We start from the raw sequence: 20370 nt of genomic DNA on the forward strand, positions 1-20370 counted from the left end.
CTGGCCCGAGTCCCCCGGGACCGCAGGTCGCCCTCACGGGCCTTCAGACATGATGCAGTGTCGTCCGGGAGTGCTGGTCGACCCCGGGAGTGCTCAGACCCAAGCGCGAGACGCCCGGGAAAGGTGTTCGACACCGCGGGTCCTCGGGCACAGTCCCGAGTCGCCTGGGGAAGCTGGTCGACACTGCGGGCCCTCGGATTCGAGCGTGAGTCGCCCGGGAGAGCTGGTCGACCCCGTAGGCCGTCGGTCCAAGGCACGAGTGTCCCAGGAGTGCTGGTTGACCCCGTGGGCTCTCGGAGCCAGGCCGGAGTCTCACGGGACCTCTGGTTGACACCGCGGGGCATCGGGCATGTGCCTGAAACGCCCTGGAGATCTGGTCGACCCCGCGGGCCCTCGGACACGGACCTGATTCCCCCAGGACAGCTGGTCGACCCCGCGGGCCATCGGACCCGATCGTGAGTCATCCAGGGGAGCTGCTTGACACCGCGGGCTCTCGGTCCCAGGCCCAAGTCACCCTGGTGAGCTGGTCGACCCCATGGGCCCTCGGACATGGGCCGGAAACGCCCGGGATATCTGGTCGACAATGCGAGCCCTCGGGTACTGTCCCGTGTTGCCCGGGACAGCTGGTCCACACCGCGGGGCCTCGGTTTTGGGGCCGAGTCACCTGGGACACCGGGTCGACACTGTGGTATGTTCGACCAGTGCCCTTGTTGCCCTGGAATGCGGGTCGACACCGCGGGCCATCGGACCCAAGCGTTATTCGCCCGGAAAAGCTTGTCGAACAAATGGGCCCTTGGACTCAGGCCCGAGTGACCCAGGACAGCTGGTCGACACCGCAGGACCTCGGACCCAATCGCGTCACCCGGGACGCCTGGTCAACACCGCGGACTCTCAAACCTGAAACCTAATCGCCCGGGACACCTAGTCGACCCGGCGGGATATCAGGCACGGGCCCAAGAGGCCAGGACAGCAGGTCGACCGTGGGCCATCAGACCCACACTCGAGTCGCTAGGGAAAGTTGATCAAAACCGCGGGCACTTGGGCACGGCCGGAGTCGCCCGGGAGACCTGGTTGATCCCGCGGGCCGTCGGTCCAAAGCGCGATTGTCCCAGGACGGCTGGTTGACCCCGTGAGCCCTCGGAGTCAAGCCGGTGTCGCCGGGGACCTCTGGGTGACACCGTGGGGTATCGGGCATGTGCCCGACATGCCCTGGAGATCTGGTCGACCCCGCGGGCCCTCGGACTCGAGTGCGAGTTGCCCGGGACACCTGGTGGACCCCGCGGGCCCTCGGACCCGGGCCCGAGTCGCCAAAGACATCGGGTCGACCTCGCGGGCCTTCGGACAGGAGCGCGTGTTGCCCGGGACTGCCGGTCAAGCCCGCGGGCTATCGGACCCAAGCTTGAGTCGCCAGGGACAGCTGGTCGAACAAGCGGGCTTTCAGACACGGGTCCGGGTCGCCCGGGACAACTGGTGGATGCGGCTGGCCTTCGGGCATGGGCTGAGTGCCCCGGGACAGCTGGTCGAAACCGCAGGCCTTCGGACACGGGCCTGAGTCCCCCGGGACAGCTGGTCGACCCCGCGGGCCATCGGACCCGAGCGTGAGTCACCCAGGAGAGCTGCTTGACACCGCGGGCTCTGGGTCCCGGGCCCAAGTCACCCTGGGGAGCTGGTCGACCCCTTGGGCCCTCGGACATGGGCCGGAAACGCCCGGGATATCTGGTCGACCCCGCGAGCCCTCGGGTACAGTCCCGTGTTGCCCGGGACAGCTGGTCCACACCGCGGGGCCTCGGTTTTGGGGCCGAGTCGCCAGGGACGCCGGGTCGACACTGTGGTATGTTCGACTAGGGCCCGAGTCGCCCTGGAAAGCTGGTGGACCCCGCGGGCCATCGGACCCGAGCGTTATTCGCCCGGAAAAGCTTGTCGAACAAATGGGCCCTTGGACTCAGGCCCGAGTGACCCAGGACAGCTGGTCAACACCGCAGGACCTCGGACCCAATCGCGTCACCCGGGACGCCTGGTCAACACCGCGGTCTCTCAAAACTAAAACCAAATCGCCCGGGACACCTAGTCGGCCCGGTGCGATATCAGGCATGCGCCCAAGAGGCCAGGACAGCAGGTCGACCGCGGGCCATCAGACCCACACTCGAGTCGCTAGGGAAAGTTGATCGAAACCGCGGGCACTTAGGCACGGCCAGAGTCGCCCGGGAGACCTGGTCGACACCGCGGGCCCTCGGACATGGGCCCGAGTGGCCCGGGACAGCTGGTCGACGACACGGGCCCTGGGACATGGGCCGGAAAGGCCCGGGATATTTGGTCGACCCCGCGAGGCCTCGGGCAGAGCTGGACCACAACACGAGCCCTCAGTTTTGGGGCCGAATCACCCGGGACGCCAAGTCGACACCGTGGTACGATCGACCAGGGCCAGAGTCGCCCTGGAAAGCTGTTCGGCCCCGTGGGACTTTGGGCACCGGCCCGAGTCCCCCGGCACAGCTGGTCGACCGCGGGCCCTCGGAACCGGGCCCTAGTTCCGGGACCTCTTGTCGACTCCATGGGCCCTTGGACATGGGCCTGAGTCCCCCGGGACAGCTGGTCGACCCCGCGGGCCATCGGACCTGATCGTGAGTCACCCAGGAGAGCTGCTTGACACCGCGGGCTCTGGGTCCCGGGCCCAAGTCACCTGGGGAGCTGGTCGACCCCTTGGGCCATCAGACATGGGCCGGAAACGCCCGGGATATCTGGTCGACCCCGCGAGCCCTCGGGTACAGTCCCGTGTTGCCCGGGACAGCTGGTCCACACCGCGGGGCCTCGGTTTTGGGGCCGAGTCGCCAGGGACGCCGGGTCGACACCGTGGTATGTTCGACCAGGGCCCGAGTCGCCCTGGAAAGCTGGTGGACCCCGCGGGCCATCGGACCCGAGCGTTATTCGCCCGGAAAAGCTTGTCGAACAAATGGGCCCTTGGACTCAGGCCCGAGTGACCCAGGACAGCTGGTCGACACCATAGGACCTCGGATCCAATCGCAACACCCGGGACGCCTGGTCAACACCGCGGTCTCTCAAACCTGAAACCAAATCGCCCGGGACACCTAGTCGACCCGGCGGGATATCAGGCACGGGCCCAAGAGGCCAGGACAGCAGGTCGACCGCGGGCCATCAGACCCACACTCGAGTCGCTCGGGAAAGTTGATCGAAACCGAGGGCACTTGGGCACGGCCGGAGTCTCCCGGGAGTCCTGGTTGACCCCGCGGGCCGTCGGTCCAAAGCGCGAGTGTCCCAGGAGGGCTGGTTGACCCCGTGAGCCCTCGGAGTCAGGCCGGTGTCGCCCGGGACCTCTGGCTGACACCGCGGGGCATCGGGCATGTGCCCGACACGCCCTGGAGATCTGGTCGACCCCGCGGGCCCTCGGACTCGAGTGCGAGTTGCCCGGGACACCTGGTGGACCCCGCGGGCCCTCGGACCCGGGCCCGAGTCGCCAAAGACATCGGGTCGACCTCGCGGGCCCTCGGACTGGAGCGCGTGTTGCCCGGGACAGCTGGTCAAGCCTGCGGGGACTCGGACCCAAGCGTGAGTCGCCAGGGACAGCTGGTCGAACAAGCGGGCTTTCAGACACGGGTTCGAGTCGCCCGGGACAACTGGTGGATGTTGCTGGCTTTCGGGCATCGGCTGAGTCCCCTGGGACAGCTGGTCAACACAGCGGGCCCTCGGACCACTGCCTGAGTTCCCGGGACAGCTGTTTGACCGCGCGGGTCATCTGGCACATTCCCAAGTCGCCCAGGAGAGCAGGTAGACCGCGGGCCCTCGGACACAAACTTGAGTCGCCTGGGAGAGTTGGTCGACACTGCGGTTCCTCGGACACGGGCCCGAGTCGTGCGGGATAGCTGGTCTACACCGCAGGCACTCGGACCCAAGTGTGAGTCGCCCGGGACAGCTAGTCGACCCCACGGGCCCTGGGGCACGGGCCCGAATCGCCCCGGAGAGTTGGTCAACACCGCAGGCCCTTGAGCACCGGCCCGAGCCGCCCAATACAGGTGGTCAAACCCGCAGTCCCTCGGACTTGGGCCCGAGTCCCCAGGGACCGTTGGTCGACCCCGGGTTCCGTCGGACACAAGTGCGAGTCCTCTGGGACAGCTGTTCGACACCCGTGCCCTCGGGCACGGTCTCGAGTCACCTGGGACAGCTGGTCAACACCAAGGGATTTTGGACACAGGCCCCAGTCACCAGGGACTGCTGGTCGACCCCGCAGGCCCTCAGAACAGGGCCCCATACGCCAGGGACTGCTGGTCGACCCCGCGGGCACTTGGACCTGGGCCAATGTCGCACGGGAGATAGGGTTGACCCCACGGGCCGACAGACACGAGCGCGTGTTGCCCGGGACTGCTGGTCAAGCCCGAGGGGACTCGGACCCAAGCGTGAGTCGCCAGGGACAGCTGGTCGAACAAGCGGGCTATCAGACACGGGTCCGAGTCGCCCTGGACAACTGGTGGATGTGGCTGGGCTTCGGGCATGGGCTGAGTCCCCTGGGACAGCTGGTCAAAACCGCGGGCCCTCAGACCTAAGCGCGAGTCACCCGGGAGAGCTGCTTGACCCCGCGGGCGGTCGGACCCGGGCCCAAGTTGCCCGGGACAGCTGGTCGACCCCGAGGGCCTTCAGACCCGGGCCAGAGTTGCCCAGGATATCTGGTCGACCCCGTGGGCCCTCCGGCACAGTCCCGATTCGCCCGGGACAGCTGGTCGACCCCGCGGCCATAGGGCTCTGGCCCGAGTCACCCGGGACCGCAGGTCGCCCTCACGGGCCTTCAGACATGATGCAGAGTCGTCCGGGAGTGCTGGTCGACCCCGGGAGTGCTCAGACCCAAGCGCGAGACGCCCGGGAAAGATGTTCGACACCGCGGGTCCTCGGGCACAGTCCCGAGTCGCCTGGGGAAGCTGGTCGACACTGCGGGCCCTCGGATTCGAGCGTGAGTCGCCCGGGAGAGCTGGTCGACCCCGTAGGCCGTCGGTCCAAGGCACGAGTGTCCCAGGAGTGCTGGTTGACCCCGTGGGCTCTCGGAGCCAGGCCGGAGTCTCACGGGACCTCTGGTTGACACCGCGGGGCATCGGGCATGTGCCTGAAATGCCCTGGAGATCTGGTCGACCCCGCGGGCCCTCGGACACGGACCTGATTCCCCCAGGACAGCTGGTCGACACCGCGGGCCATCGGACCCGATCGTGAGTCATCCAGGGGAGCTGCTTGACACCGCGGGCTCTCGGTCCCAGGCCCAAGTCACCCTGGTGAGCTGGTCGACCCCATGGGCCCTCGGACATGGGCCGGAAACGCCCGGGATATCTGGTCGACACCGCGAGCCCTCGGGTACTGTCCCGTGTTGCCCGGGACAGCTGGTCCACACCGCGGGGCCTCGGTTTTGGGGCCGAGTCACCTGGGACACCGGGTCGACACTGTGGTATGTTCGACCAGTGCCCTTGTTGCCCTGGAATGCGGGTCGACACCGCGGGCCATCGGACCCGAGCGTTATTCGCCCGGAAAAGCTTGTCGAACAAATGGGCCCTTGGACTCAGGCCCGAGTGACCCAGGACAGCTGGTCGACACCGCAGGACCTCGGACCCAATCGCGTCACCCGGGACGCCTGGTCAACACCGCGGACTCTCAAACCTGAAACCTAATCGCCCGGGACACCTAGTCGACCCGGCGGGATATCAGGCACGGGCCCAAGAGGCCAGGACAGCAGGTCGACCGCGGGCCATCAGACCCACACTCGAGTCGCTAGGGAAAGTTGATCAAAACCGCGGGCACTTGGGCACGGCCGGAGTCGCCTGGGAGACCTGGTTGATCCCGCGGGCCGTCGGTCCAAAGCGCGATTGTCCCAGGACGGCTGGTTGACCCCGTGAGCCCTCGGAGTCAGGCCGGTGTCGCCGGGGACCTCTGGGTGACACCGTGGGGTATCGGGCATGTGCCCGACATGCCCTGGAGATCTGGTCGACCCCGCGGGCCCTCGGACTCGAGTGCGAGTTGCCCGGGACACCTGGTGGACCCCGCGGGCACTCGGACCCAGGCCCGAGTCGCCAAAGACATCGGGTCGACCTCGCGGGCCTTCGGACAGGAGCGCGTGTTGCCCGGGACTGCCGGTCAAGCCCGCGGGCTATCGGACCCAAGCGTGAGTCGCCAGGGACAGCTGGTCGAACAAGCGGGCTTTCAGACACGGGTCCGGGTCGCCCGGGACAACTGGTGGATGCGGCTGGCCTTCGGGCATGGGCTGAGTGCCCCGGGACAGCTGGTCGAAACCGCAGGCCTTCGGACACGGGCCTGAGTCCCCCGGGACAGCTGGTCGACCCCGCGGGCCATCGGACCCGAGCGTGAGTCACCCAGGAGAGCTGCTTGACACCGCGGGCTCTGGGTCCCGGGCCCAAGTCACCCTGGGGAGCTGGTCGACCCCTTGGGCCCTCGGACATGGGCCGGAAACGCCCGGGATATCTGGTCGACCCCGCGAGCCCTCGGGTACAGTCCCGTGTTGCCCGGGACAGCTGGTCCACACCGCGGGGCCTCGGTTTTGGGGCCGAGTCGCCAGGGACGCCGGGTCGACACTGTGGTATGTTCGACCAGGGCCCGAGTCGCCCTGGAAAGCTGGTGGACCCCGCGGGCCATCGGACCCGAGCGTTATTCGCCCGGAAAAGCTTGTCGAAAAAATGGGCCCTTGGACTCAGGCCCGAGTGACCCAGGACAGCTGGTCGACACCGCAGGACCTCGGACCCAATCGCGTCACCCGGGACGCCTGGTCAACACCGCGGTCTCTCAAACCTAAAACCAAATCGCCCGGGACACCTAGTCGGCCCGGTGCGATATCAGGCATGCGCCCAAGAGGCCAGGACAGCAGGTCGACCGCGGGCCATCAGACCCACACTCGAGTCGCTAGGGAAAGTTGATCGAAACCGCGGGCACTTAGGCACGGCCAGAGTCGCCCGGGAGACCTGGTTGACCCCGCGGGCCGTCGGTCCAAAGCCCGAGTGTCCCAGGAGGGCTGGTTGACCCCGTGAGCCCTCGGAGTCAGGCCGGAGTCACCCGGGACCTCTGGCTGACACCGCGGGGCATCGGGCATGTGCCCGACACGCCCTGGAGATCTGGTCGACACCGCGGGCCCTCGGACCCGGGCCCGAGTCGCCAAAGACATCGTGCGACCTCGTGGGCCCTCGGACAGGAGCGCATGTTGCCCGGGACTGCCGGTCAAGCAAGCGGGCACTCGGACCCAAGCGTGAGTCGCCAGGGACAGCTGGTCGAACAAGCGGGCTTTCAGACACGGGTCCGAGTCGCCCGGGACAACTGGTGGATGCGGCTGGCCTTCGGGCATGGGCTGAGTGCCCCGGGACAGCTGGTCGACACCGCGGGCCCTCGGACCCGGGCCTGAGCTCCCGGGACAGCTGTTTGACCCCGCGGAACATCTGGCAAATTCCCAAGTCGCCCAGGACAGCAGGTAGACCGCGGGGCCTCGGACACAAACTTGAGTCGCCTGGCAGAGTTGGTCGACACTGCGGGCCCTCGGGCATGGGCCAGAGTCGACCCGGAGAGCTTGTTGACACTGTGGGCCATCGGAACAGGGTGCGATTTGCCCGGAAGGGCTTGTCGAACACTTGGGCCCACAGACCCAGGCCCGAGTGGCCTGGGACAGCTGCTCGACACCGCGGGCCCTCAGACCAAAGCGTGAGTCACCCGGGAGAGCTGCCTGACCCCGAGGGCTCTCGGACCCGGGCCCAAGTTGCCCGGGACAGCTGGTCGACCCCGAGGGCCTTCGGACCCGGGCCAGAGTTGCCCGGGACATCTGGTCGACCCCGTGGGCCCTCCGGCACAGTCCCGATTCACCCGGGACTGCTGGTCGACCCCGCGGGCCATAGGGCTCTGACCCGAGTCGCCCAGGACCGCAGGTCGCCCTCACAGGCCTTCCGATATGAGGCAGAGTCGTCCGGGAGTGCTGGTCGACCCCGGGAGTGCTCAGACCCAAGCGCGAGACGCCTGGGAAAGATGTTCGACACCGCGGGTCCTCGGGCACAGTCCCGAGTCGCCTGGGGAAGCTGGTCGACACTGCGGGCCCTCGGATTTGAGCGTGAGTCTCCCGGGAGAGCTGGTCGACCCCGCGGGCCGTCGGTGCAAAGCTCGAGTGTCCCAGGAGTGCTGGTTGACCCCGTGGGCCCTCGGAGCCAGGCCGGAGTCGCCCGGGACCTCTGGTTGACACCGCAGGGCATCGGGCATGTGCCCGACACGCCCTGGAGATCTGGTCGACCCCGCGGGCCCTCGGACACGGGCCCGAGTCGTGCGGGATAGCTGGTCTACACCGCAGGCACTCATACCCAAGCGTGAGTCGCCCGGGACAGCTAGTCGACCCCACGGGCCCTGGGGCACGGGCCCGTGTCGCCCCGGAGAGTTGGTCAACACCGCAGGCCCTCGAGCACCGGGCCGAGTCGCCCAATACAGGTGGTCGAACCCGCGGGCCCTCGGACCTGGGCCCGAGTCCCCAGGGACCGTTGGTCGACCCCGGGTTCCGTCGGACACAAGTGCGAGTCCTCTGGGACAGTTGTTCGACACCCGTGCCCTCAGGCACGGTCTCGAGTCACCTGGGACAGCTGGTCAACACCAAGGGATTTTTGGACACGGGCCCCAGTCGCCAGGGACTGCTGGTCGACCCCGCAGGCCCTCGGACCTGGGCCAATGTCGCACGGGACATAGGGTCGACCCCACGGGCCGTCGGACTCGAGTGAGAGTCTCCCGGGTCACCTGGTCGAACCCACGGGCCCTCGGACACAGGCCCGAGTGCCTGGGACATCTGGTCGACCGCGCAGGCCCTCGGACCCGGGCCCGAGTCCCACGGGACAACTGATCGACCCCTTAGGCCCTCGGACCCAGGCCCGAGTCACCCGGGACAGCCTGTTGACCCCGCAGGCCCTCGGATCTGGGCCCGAGTCACCCGGGACAGCTGGTCGACCCCGCGGGTTAGCAGACCCGGGGCCGAGTCACACGGGAGGGGTGGTCGACACTGCGCGCCCTCGGGCTCTGGCCCGAGTCGCCTCAGGGGGTTTGTCGACACTGCGGGCCATCGGAACCGAGCACAATTTCCCCGGAAGAGCCTGTCGAACACATGGGCCCACAGACCAAGGCCCGAGTGGCCCGGGACAGCTGGTCGACCCCGCAGGACTTTGAACCCAAGCGTGAGTGGCCCTGGTCAGCTGGTCAACCCCGCGGGCCATAGGGCTCTGGCCCGAGTCGCCCAGGACCGCGGGTCGACCTCACGGGCACTCGGACACGAGCCAGAGTTGTCCGGGAATGCTGGTCGACCCCGGGGGCCCTCCAACCCAAGCGCGAGATGCCCCGGAAAGATGTTTGACACCGCTGGCCCTCGGGCACAGTCCCGAGTCACCCGGGACAGCTGATCGGCCCCGCGGGCCATCGGACACGAGCGCGAATCGCCCGGGAGAGCTGGTCGAAACCGCGGGCACTCGGACACGGGCCCGAGTGGCCCGGGACAGCTGGTCGACGACACGGGCCCTGGGACATGGGCAGGAAACGCCCGGGATATCTGGTCGACCCCGCGAGGCCTCGGGTACAGTCCCGTGTTGCCCGGCACAGCTGGACCACACCACGAGCCCTCAGTTTTGGGGCCGAGTCACCCGGGACGCCGAGTCGACACCGTGGTACGTTCGACCAGGGCCAGAGTCGCCCTGGAAAGCTGGTCGACCCCGTGGGACTTCGGGCACGGGCCCGAGTCCCCCGGCACAGCTGGTCGAGCGCGGGCCCTCAGAACAGGTCCCTAGTTCCTGGGACCTCTGGTCGACCCCGTGGGCCCTCGGACACGGGCCCGAGTCACACGGGATAGCTGTTCAACCACGCAGGCCCTCGGACCCGGACCTGAGTCCCCCGGGACAGCTGGTCGACCCCGCGGGCCTTCGGACACGGGCCTGAGTCCCCCGGGACAGCTGGTCGACCCCGCGGGCCATCGGACCCGAGCGTGAGTCACCCAGGAGAGCTGCTTGACACCGCGGGCTCTGGGTCCCGGGCCCAAGTCACCCTGGGGAGCTGGTCGACCCCTTGGGCCCTCGGACATGGGCCGGAAACGCCCGGGATATCTGGTCGACCCCGCGAGCCCTCGGGTACAGTCCCGTGTTGCCCGGGACAGCTGGTCCACACCGCGGGGCCTCGGTTTTGGGGCCGAGTCGCCAGGGACGCCGGGTCGACACCGTGGTATGTTCGACCAGGGCCCGAGTCGCCCTGGAAAGCTGGTGGACCCCGCGGGCCATCGGACCCGAGCGTTATTCGCCCGGAAAAGCTTGTCGAACAAATGGGCCCTTGGACTCAGGCCCGAGTGACCCAGGACAGCTGGTCGACACCGCAGGACCTCGGACCCAATCGCGTCACCCGGGACGCCTGGTCAACACCGCGGTCTCTCAAACCTAAAACCAAATCGCCCGGGACACCTAGTCGACCCGGCGGGATATCAGGCACGGGCCCAAGAGGTCAGGACAAAGGTCGACCGTGGGCCATCAGACCCACACTCGAGTCGCTAGGGAAAGTTGATCGAAACCGCGGGCACTTGGGCACAGCCGGAGTCGCCCGGGAGACCTGGTTGACCCCGCGGGCCGTCGGTCCAAAGCCCGAGTGTCCCAGGAGGGCTGGTTGACCCCGTGAGCCCTCGGAGTCAGGCCGGAGTCACCCGGGACCTCTGGCTGACACCGCGGGGCATCGGGCATGTGCCCGACACGCCCTGGAGATCTGGTCGACCCCGCGGGCCCTCGGACCTGGGCCCGAGTCGCCAAAGAAAACGGGTCGACCTCGCGGGCCCTCGGACAGGAGCGCGTGTTGCCCGGGACTGCCGGGCAAGCAAGCGGGCACTCGGACCCAAGCGTGAGTCGCCAGGGACAGCTGGTCGAACAAGCGGGCTTTCAGACACGGGTCCCAGTCGCCCAGGACAACTGGTGGATGCAGGTGGCCTTCGGGCATGGGCTGAGTGCCCCGGGACAGCTGGTCGACACCGCGGGCCCTCGGACCCGGGCCTGAGCTCCCGGGACAGCTGTTTGACCCCGCGGAACATCTGGCAAATTCCCAAGTCGCCCAGGACAGCAGGTAGACCGCGGGCCCTCGGACACAAACTTGAGTCGCCTGGCAGAGTTGGTCGACACTGCGGGCCCTCGGGCATGGGCCAGAGTCGACCCGGAGAGCTTGTTGACACTGTGGGCCATCGGAACAGAGTGCGATTTGCCCGGAAGGGCTTGTCGAACACTTGGGCCCACAGACCCAGGCCCGAGTGGCCTGGGACAGCTGCTCGACACAGCGGGCCCTCAGACCAAAGCGTGAGTCACCCGGGAGAGCTGCCTGACCCCGAGGGCTCTCGGACCCGGGCCCAAGTTGCCCGGGACAGCTGGTCGACCCCGAGGGCCTTCGGACCCGAGCCAGAGTTGCCCGGGACATCTGGTCGACCCCGTGGGCCCTCCGGCACAGTCCCGATTCACCCGGGACTGCTGGTCGACCCCGCGGGCCATAGGGCTCTGACCCGAGTCGCCCAGGACCGCAGGTCGCCCTCACAGGCCTTCCGATATGAGGCAGAGTCGTCCGGGAGTGCTGGTCGACCCCGGGAGTGCTCAGACCCAAGCGCGAGACGCCCGGGAAAGATGTTCGACACCGCGGGTCCTCGGGCACAGTCCCGAGTCGCCTGGGGAAGCTGGTCGACACTGCGGGCCCTCGGATTCGAGCGTGAGTCTCCGCGGGCACTTGGGCACGGCCGGAGTCGCCCGGGAGACCTGGTTGACCCCGCGGGCCGTCGGTCCAAAGCACGAGTGTCCCAGGAGGGCTGGTTGACCCCGTGAGCCCTCGGAGTCAGGCCGGAGTCACCCGGGACCTTTGGCTGACACCGCGGGGCATCGGGCATGTGCCCGACACGCCCTGGAGATCTGGTCGACCCCGCGGGCCCTCGGACACGGGCCCGAGTCGTGCGGGATAGCTGGTCTACACCGCAGGCACTCATACCCAAGCGTGAGTCGCCCGGGACAGCTAGTCGACCCCACGGGCCCTGGGGCACGGGCCCGAGTCGCCCCTGAGAGTTGGTCAACACCGCAGGCCCTCGAGCACCGGGCCGAGTCGCCCAATACAGGTGGTCGAACCCGCGGGCCCTCGGACCTGGGCCCGAGTCCCCAGGGACCGTTGGTCGACCCCGGGGTCCGTCGGACACAAGTGCGAGTCCTCTGGGACAGTTGTTCGACACCCGTGCCCTCAGGCACGGTCTCGAGTCACCTGGGACAGCTGGTCAACACCAAGGGATTTTTGGACACGGGCCCCAGTCACCAGGGACTGCTGGTCGACCCCGCGGGCCCTCGGAACAGGGCCCCAGTCGCCAGGGACTGCTGGTCGACCCCGCGGGCCCTCGGACCTGGGCCAATGTCGCACGGGACATAGGGTCGACCCCACGGGCCGTCGGACTCGAGTGAGAGTCTCCCGGGTCACCTGGTCGAACCCACGGGCCCTCGGACACAGGCCCGAGTGCCTGGGACATCTGGTCGACCGCGCAGGCCCTCGGACCCGGGCCCGAGTCCCACGGGACAACTGATCGACCCCTTAGGCCCTCGGACCCAGGCCCGAGTCACCCGGGACGGCCTGTTGACCCCGCAGGCCCTCGGATCTGGGCCCGAGTCACCCGGGACAGCTGGTCGACCCCGCGGGTTAGCAGACCCGTGGCCGACTCACACGGGAGGGGTGGTCGACACTGCGCGCCCTCGGGCTCTGGCCCGAGTCGCCCCAGGGGGTTTGTCGACACTGCGGGCCATCGGAACCGAGCACAATTTCCCCGGAAGAGCCTGTCGAACACATGGGCCCACAGACCCAGGCCCGAGTGGCCCGGGACAGCTGGTCGACCCCGCAGGACCTTGAACCCAAGCTTGAGTGGCCCTGGTCAGCTGGTCAACCCCGCGGGCCATAGGGCTCTGGCCCGAGTCGCCCAGGACCGCGGGTCGACCTCACGGGCACTCGGACACGAGCCAGAGTTGTCCGGGAATGCTGGTCGACCCCGGGGGCCCTCCAACCCAAGCGCGAGACGCCCCGGAAAGATGTTTGACACCGCTGGCCCTCGGGCACAGTCCCGAGTCACCCGGGACAGCTGATCGGCCCCGCGGGCCTTCGGACACGGGCCTGAGTCCCCCGGGACAGCTGGTCGACCCCGCGGGCCATCGGACCCGAGCGTGAGTCACCCAGGAGAGCTGCTTGACACCGCGGGCTCTGGGTCCCGGGCCCAAGTCACCCTGGGGAGCTGGTCGACCCCTTGGGCCCTCGGACATGGGCCGGAAACGCCCGGGATATCTGGTCGACCCCGCGAGCCCTCGGGTACAGTCCCGTGTTGCCCGGGACAGCTGGTCCACACCGCGGGGCCTCGGTTTTGGGGCCGAGTCGCCAGGGACGCCGGGTCGACACCGTGGTATGTTCGACCAGGGCCCAAGTCGCCCTGGAAAGCTGGTGGACCCCGCGGGCCATCGGACCCGAGCGTTATTCGCCCGGAAAAGCTTGTCGAACAAATGGGCCCTTGGACTCAGGCCCGAGTGACCCAGGACAGCTGGTCGACACCGCAGGACCTCGGACCCAATCGCGTCACCCGGGACGCCTGGTCAACACCGCGGTCTCTCAAACCTAAAACCAAATCGCCCGGGACACCTAGTCGACCCGGCGGGATATCAGGCACGGGCCCAAGAGGTCAGGACAAAGGTCGACCGTGGGCCATCAGACCCACACTCGAGTCGCTAGGGAAAGTTGATCGAATCCGCGGGCACTTGGGCACAGCCGGAGTCGCCCGGGAGACCTGGTTGACCCCGCGGGCCGTCGGTCCAAAGCCCGAGTGTCCCAGGAGGGCTGGTTGACCCCGTGAGCCCTCGGAGTCAGGCCGGAGTCACCCGGGACCTCTGGCTGACACCGCGGGGCATCGGGCATGTGCCCGACACGCCCTGGAGATCTGGTCGACCCCGCGGGCCCTCGGACCTGGGCCCGAGTCGCCAAAGAAAACGGGTCGACCTCGCGGGCCCTCGGACAGGAGCGCGTGTTGCCCGGGACTGCCGGGCAAGCAAGCGGGCACTCGGACCCAAGCGTGAGTCGCCAGGGACAGCTGGTCGAACAAGCGGGCTTTCAGACACGGGTCCCAGTCGCCCAGGACAACTGGTGGATGCAGGTGGCCTTCGGGCATGGGCTGAGTGCCCCGGGACAGCTGGTCGACACCGCGGGCCCTCGGACCCGGGCCTGAGCTCCCGGGACAGCTGTTTGACCCCGCGGAACATCTGGCAAATTCCCAAGTCGCCCAGGACAGCAGGTAGACCGCGGGCCCTCGGACACAAACTTGAGTCGCCTGGCAGAGTTGGTCGACACTGCGGGCCCTCGGGCATGGGCCAGAGTCGACCCGGAGAGCTTGTTGACACTGTGGGCCATCGGAACAGAGTGCGATTTGCCCGGAAGGGCTTGTCGAACACTTGGGCCCACAGACCCAGGCCCGAGTGGCCTGGGACAGCTGCTCGACACAGCGGGCCCTCAGACCAAAGCGTGAGTCACCCGGGAGAGCTGCCTGACCCCGAGGGCTCTCGGACCCGGGCCCAAGTTGCCCGGGACAGCTGGTCGACCCCGAGGGCCTTCGGACCCGAGCCAGAGTTGCCCGGGACATCTGGTCGACCCCGTGGGCCCTCCGGCACAGTCCCGATTCACCCGGGACTGCTGGTCGACCCCGCGGGCCATAGGGCTCTGACCCGAGTCGCCCAGGACCGCAGGTCGCCCTCACAGGCCTTCCGATATGAGGCAGAGTCGTCCGGGAGTGCTGGTCGACCCCGGGAGTGCTCAGACCCAAGCGCGAGACGCCCGGGAAAGATGTTCGACACCGCGGGTCCTCGGGCACAGTCCCGAGTCGCCTGGGGAAGCTGGTCGACACTGCGCGCCCTCGGATTCAAGCGTGAGTCTCCGCGGGCACTTGGGCACGGCCGGAGTCGCCCGGGAGACCTGGTTGACCCCGCGGGCCGTCGGTCCAAAGCACGAGTGTCCCAGGAGGGCTGGTTGACCCCGTGAGCCCTCGGAGTCAGGCCGGAGTCACCCGGGACCTTTGGCTGACACCGCGGGGCATCGGGCATGTGCCCGACACGCCCTGGAGATCTGGTCGACCCCGCGGGCCCTCGGACACGGGCCCGAGTCGTGCGGGATAGCTGGTCTACACCGCAGGCACTCATACCCAAGCGTGAGTCGCCCGGGACAGCTAGTCGACCCCACGGGCCCTGGGGCACGGGCCCGAGTCGCCCCGGAGAGTTGGTCAACACCGCAGGCCCTCGAGCACCGGGCCGAGTCGCCCAATACAGGTGGTCGAACCCGCGGGCCCTCGGACCTGGGCCCGAGTCCCCAGGGACCGTTGGTCGACCCCGGGGTCCGTCGGACACAAGTGCGAGTCCTCTGGGACAGTTGTTCGACACCCGTGCCCTCAGGCACGGTCTCGAGTCACCTGGGACAGCTGGTCAACACCAAGGGATTTTTGGACACGGGCCCCAGTCACCAGGGACTGCTGGTCGACCCCGCGGGCCCTCGGAACAGGGCCCCAGTCGCCAGGGACTGCTGGTCGACCCCGCGGGCCCTCGGACCTGGGCCAATGTCGCACGGGACATAGGGTCGACCCCACGGGCCGTCGGACTCGAGTGAGAGTCTCCCGGGTCACCTGGTCGAACCCACGGGCCCTCGGACACAGGCCCGAGTGCCTGGGACATCTGGTCGACCGCGCAGGCCCTCGGACCCGGGCCCGAGTCCCACGGGACAACTGATCGACCCCTTAGGCCCTCGGACCCAGGCCCGAGTCACCCGGGACGGCCTGTTGACCCCGCAGGCCCTCGGATCTGGGCCCGAGTCACCCGGGACAGCTGGTCGACCCCGCGGGTTAGCAGACCCGGGGCCGAGTCACACGGGAGGGGTGGTCGACACTGCGCGCCCTCGGGCTCTGGCCCGAGTCGCCCCAGGGGGTTTGTCGACACTGCGGGCCATCGGAACCGAGCACAATTTCCCCGGAAGAGCCTGTCGAACACATGGGCCCACAGACCCAGGCCCGAGTGGCCCGGGACAGCTGGTCGACCCCGCAGGACCTTGAACCCAAGCTTGAGTGGCCCTGGTCAGCTGGTCAACCCCGCGGGCCATAGGGCTCTGGCCCGAGTCGCCCAGGACCGCGGGTCGACCTCACGGGCACTCGGACACGAGCCAGAGTTGTCCGGGAATGCTGGTCGACCCCGGGGGCCCTCCAACCCAAGCGCGAGACGCCCCGGAAAGATGTTTGACACCGCTGGCCCTCGGGCACAGTCCCGAGTCACCCGGGACAGCTGATCGGCCCCGCGGGCCTTCGGACACGGGCCTGAGTCCCCCGGGACAGCTGGTCGACCCCGCGGGCCATCGGACCCGAGCGTGAGTCACCCAGGAGAGCTGCTTGACACCGCGGGCTCTGGGTCCCGGGCCCAAGTCACCCTGGGGAGCTGGTCGACCCCTTGGGCCCTCGGACATGGGCCGGAAACGCCCGGGATATCTGGTCGACCCCGCGAGCCCTCGGGTACAGTCCCGTGTTGCCCGGGACAGCTGGTCCACACCGCGGGGCCTCGGTTTTGGGGCCGAGTCGCCAGGGACGCCGGGTCGACACCGTGGTATGTTCGACCAGGGCCCGAGTCGCCCTGGAAAGCTGGTGGACCCCGCGGGCCATCGGACCCGAGCGTTATTCGCCCGGAAAAGCTTGTCGAACAAATGGGCCCTTGGACTCAGGCCCGAGTGACCCAGGACAGCTGGTCGACACCGCAGGACCTCGGACCCAATCGCGTCACCCGGGACGCCTGGTCAACACCGCGGTCTCTCAAACCTAAAACCAAATCGCCCGGGACACCTAGTCGACCCGGCGGGATATCAGGCACGTGCCCAAGAGGTCAGGACAAAGGTCGACCGCGGGCCATCAGACCCACACTCGAGTCGCTAGGGAAAGTTGATCGAAACCGCGGGCACTTGGGCACGGCCGGAGTCGCCCGGGAGACCTGGTTGACCCCGCGGGCCGTCGGTCCAAAGCACGAGTGTCCCAGGAGGGCTGGTTGACCCCGTGAGCCCTCGGAGTCAGGCCGGAGTCACCGCGGGACCTTTGGTTGACACCGCGGGGCATCGGGCATGTCCCCGACACGCCCTGGACATCTGGTCGACCCCGCGGGAACTCGGACCTGGGCCCGAGTCGCCAAAGACATCGGGTCGACCTTGCGGGCCCTCGTACAGGAGCGCGTGTTGCCCGGGACTGCCGGTCAAGCCCGCGGGCACTCGGACTCAAGCGTGAGTCGCCAGGGACAGCTGGTCGAACAAGCGGGCTTTCAGACACGGGTCCGAGTCGCCCGGGACAACTGGTGGATGCGGCTGGCCTTCGGGCATGGGCTGAGTGCCCCGGGACAGCTGGTCGACACCGCGGGCCCTCGGACCCGGGCCTGAGCTCCCGGGACAGCTGTTTGACCCCGCGGAACATCTGGCAAATTCCCAAGTCGCCCAGGACAGCAGGTAGACCGCGGGCCCTCGCACACAAACTTGAGTCGCCTGGCAGAGTTGGTCGACACTGCGGGCCCTCGGGCATGGGCCAGAGTCGACCCGGAGAGCTTGTTGACACTGTGGGCCATCGGAACAGGGTGCGATTTGCCCGGAAGGGCTTGTCGAACACCTGGGCCCACAGACCCAGGCCCGAGTGGCCTGGGACAGCTGCTCGACACCGCGGGCCCTCAGACCAAAGTGTGAGTCACCCGGGAGAGCTGCCTGACCCCGAGGGCTCTCGGACCCGGGCCCAAGTTGCCCGGGACAGCTGGTCGACCCCGAGGGCCTTCGGACCCGGGCCAGAGTTGCCCGGGACATCTGGTCCACCCTGTGGGCCCTCCGGCACAGTCCCGATTCACCCGGGAGTGCTGGTCGACCCCGCGGGCCATAGGGCTCTGACCCGAGTCGCCCAGGACCGCAGGTCGCCCTCACAGGCCTTCCGATATGAGGCAGAGTCGTCCGGGAGTGCTGGTCGACCCCGGGAGTGCTCAGACCCAAGCGCGAGACGCCCGGGAAAGATGTTCGACACCGCGGGTCCTCGGGCACAGTCCCGAGTCGCCTGGGGAAGCTGGTCGACACTGCGGGCCCTCGGATTCGAGCGTGAGTCTCCCGGGAGAGCTCGTCAACCCGGCGGGCCGTCGGTCCAAAGCTCGAGTGTCCCAGGAGTGCTGGTTGACCCCGTGGGCCCTCGGAGCCAGGCCGGAGTCGCCCGGGACCTCTGGTTGACACCGCGGGGCATCGGGCATGTGCCCGACACGCCCTGGAGATCTGGTCGACCCCGCGGGCCCACGGACACGGGCCCGAGTCGTGCGGGATAGCTGGTCTACACCGCAGGCACTCATACCCAAGCGTGAGTCGCCCGGGACAGCTAGTCGACCCCACGGGCCCTGGGGCACGGGCCCGAGTCGCCCCGGAGAGTTGGTCAACACCGCAGGCCCTCGAGCACCGGGCCGAGTCGCCCAATACAAGTGGTCGAACCCGCGGGCCCTCGGACCTGGGCCCGAGTCCCCAGGGACCGTTGGTCGACCCCGGGGTCCGTCGGACACAAGTGCGAGTCCTCTGGGACAGGTGTTCGACACCCGTGCCCTCAGGCACGGTCTCGAGTCACCTGGGACAGCTGGTCAACACCAAGGGATTTTTGGACACGGGCCCCAGTCACCAGGGACTGCTGGTCGACCCCGCGGGCCCTCGGAACAGGGCCCCAGTCGCCAGGGACTGCTGGTCGACCCCGCGGGCCCTCGGACCTGGGCCAATGTCGCACGGGACATAGGGTCGACCCCACGGGCCGTCGGACTCGAGTGAGAGTCTCCCGGGTCACCTGGTCGAACCCACGGGCCCTCGGACACAGGCCCGAGTGCCTGGGACATCTGGTCGACCGCGCAGGCCCTCGGACCCGGGCCCGAGTCCCACGGGACAACTGATCGACCCCTTAGGCCCTCGGACCCAGGCCCGAGTCACCCGGGACGGCCTGTTGACCCCGCAGGCCCTCGGATCTGGGCCCGAGTCACCCGGGACAGCTGGTCGACCCCGCGGGTTAGCAGACCCGGGGCCGAGTCACACGGGAGGGGTGGTCGACACTGCGCGCCCTCGGGCTCTGGCCCGAGTCGCCCCAGGGGGTTTGTCGACACTGCGGGCCATCGGAACCGAGCACAATTTCCCCGGAAGAGCCTGTCGAACACATGGGCCCACAGACCCAGGCCCGAGTGGCCCGGGACAGCTGGTCGACCCCGCAGGACCTTGAACCCAAGCTTGAGTGGCCCTGGTCAGCTGGTCAACCCCGCGGGCCATAGGGCTCTGGCCCGAGTCGCCCAGGACCGCGGGTCGACCTCACGGGCACTCGGACACGAGCCAGAGTTGTCCGGGAATGCTGGTCGACCCCGGGGGCCCTCCAACCCAAGCGCGAGACGCCCCGGAAAGATGTTTGACACCGCTGGCCCTCGGGCACAGTCCCGAGTCACCCGGGACAGCTGATCGGCCCCGCGGGCCTTCGGACACGGGCCTGAGTCCCCCGGGACAGCTGGTCGACCCCGCGGGCCATCGGACCCGAGCGTGAGTCACCCAGGAGAGCTGCTTGACACCGCGGGCTCTGGGTCCCGGGCCCAAGTCACCCTGGGGAGCTGGTCGACCCCTTGGGCCCTCGGACATGGGCCGGAAACGCCCGGGATATCTGGTCGACCCCGCGAGCCCTCGGGTACAGTCCCGTGTTGCCCGGGACAGCTGGTCCACACCGCGGGGCCTCGGTTTTGGGGCCGAGTCGCCAGGGACGCCGGGTCGACACCGTGGTATGTTCGACCAGGGCCCGAGTCGCCCTGGAAAGCTGGTGGACCCCGCGGGCCATCGGACCCGAGCGTTATTCGCCCGGAAAAGCTTGTCGAACAAATGGGCCCTTGGACTCAGGCCCGAGTGACCCAGGACAGCTGGTCGACACCGCAGGACCTCGGACCCAATCGCGTCACCCGGGACGCCTGGTCAACACCGCGGTCTCTCAAACCTAAAACCAAATCGCCCGGGACACCTAGTCGACCCGGCGGGATATCAGGCACGTGCCCAAGAGGTCAGGACAAAGGTCGACCGCGGGCCATCAGACCCACACTCGAGTCGCTAGGGAAAGTTGATCGAAACCGCGGGCACTTGGGCACGGCCGGAGTCGCCCGGGAGACCTGGTTGACCCCGCGGGCCGTCGGTCCAAAGCACGAGTGTCCCAGGAGGGCTGGTTGACCCCGTGAGCCCTCGGAGTCAGGCCGGAGTCACCGCGGGACCTTTGGTTGACACCGCGGGGCATCGGGCATGTCCCCGACACGCCCTGGACATCTG

The sequence above is a fragment of the Sus scrofa genome, chromosome 5, assembly GCF_054392235.1.
Source record: "Sus scrofa isolate SSC_HxYL_T2T_F1_AM1 chromosome 5, Sscrofa_HxYL_maternal_Yorkshire_Landrace_v2.0, whole genome shotgun sequence".
Classification (NCBI taxonomy): domain Eukaryota; kingdom Metazoa; phylum Chordata; class Mammalia; order Artiodactyla; family Suidae; genus Sus; species Sus scrofa.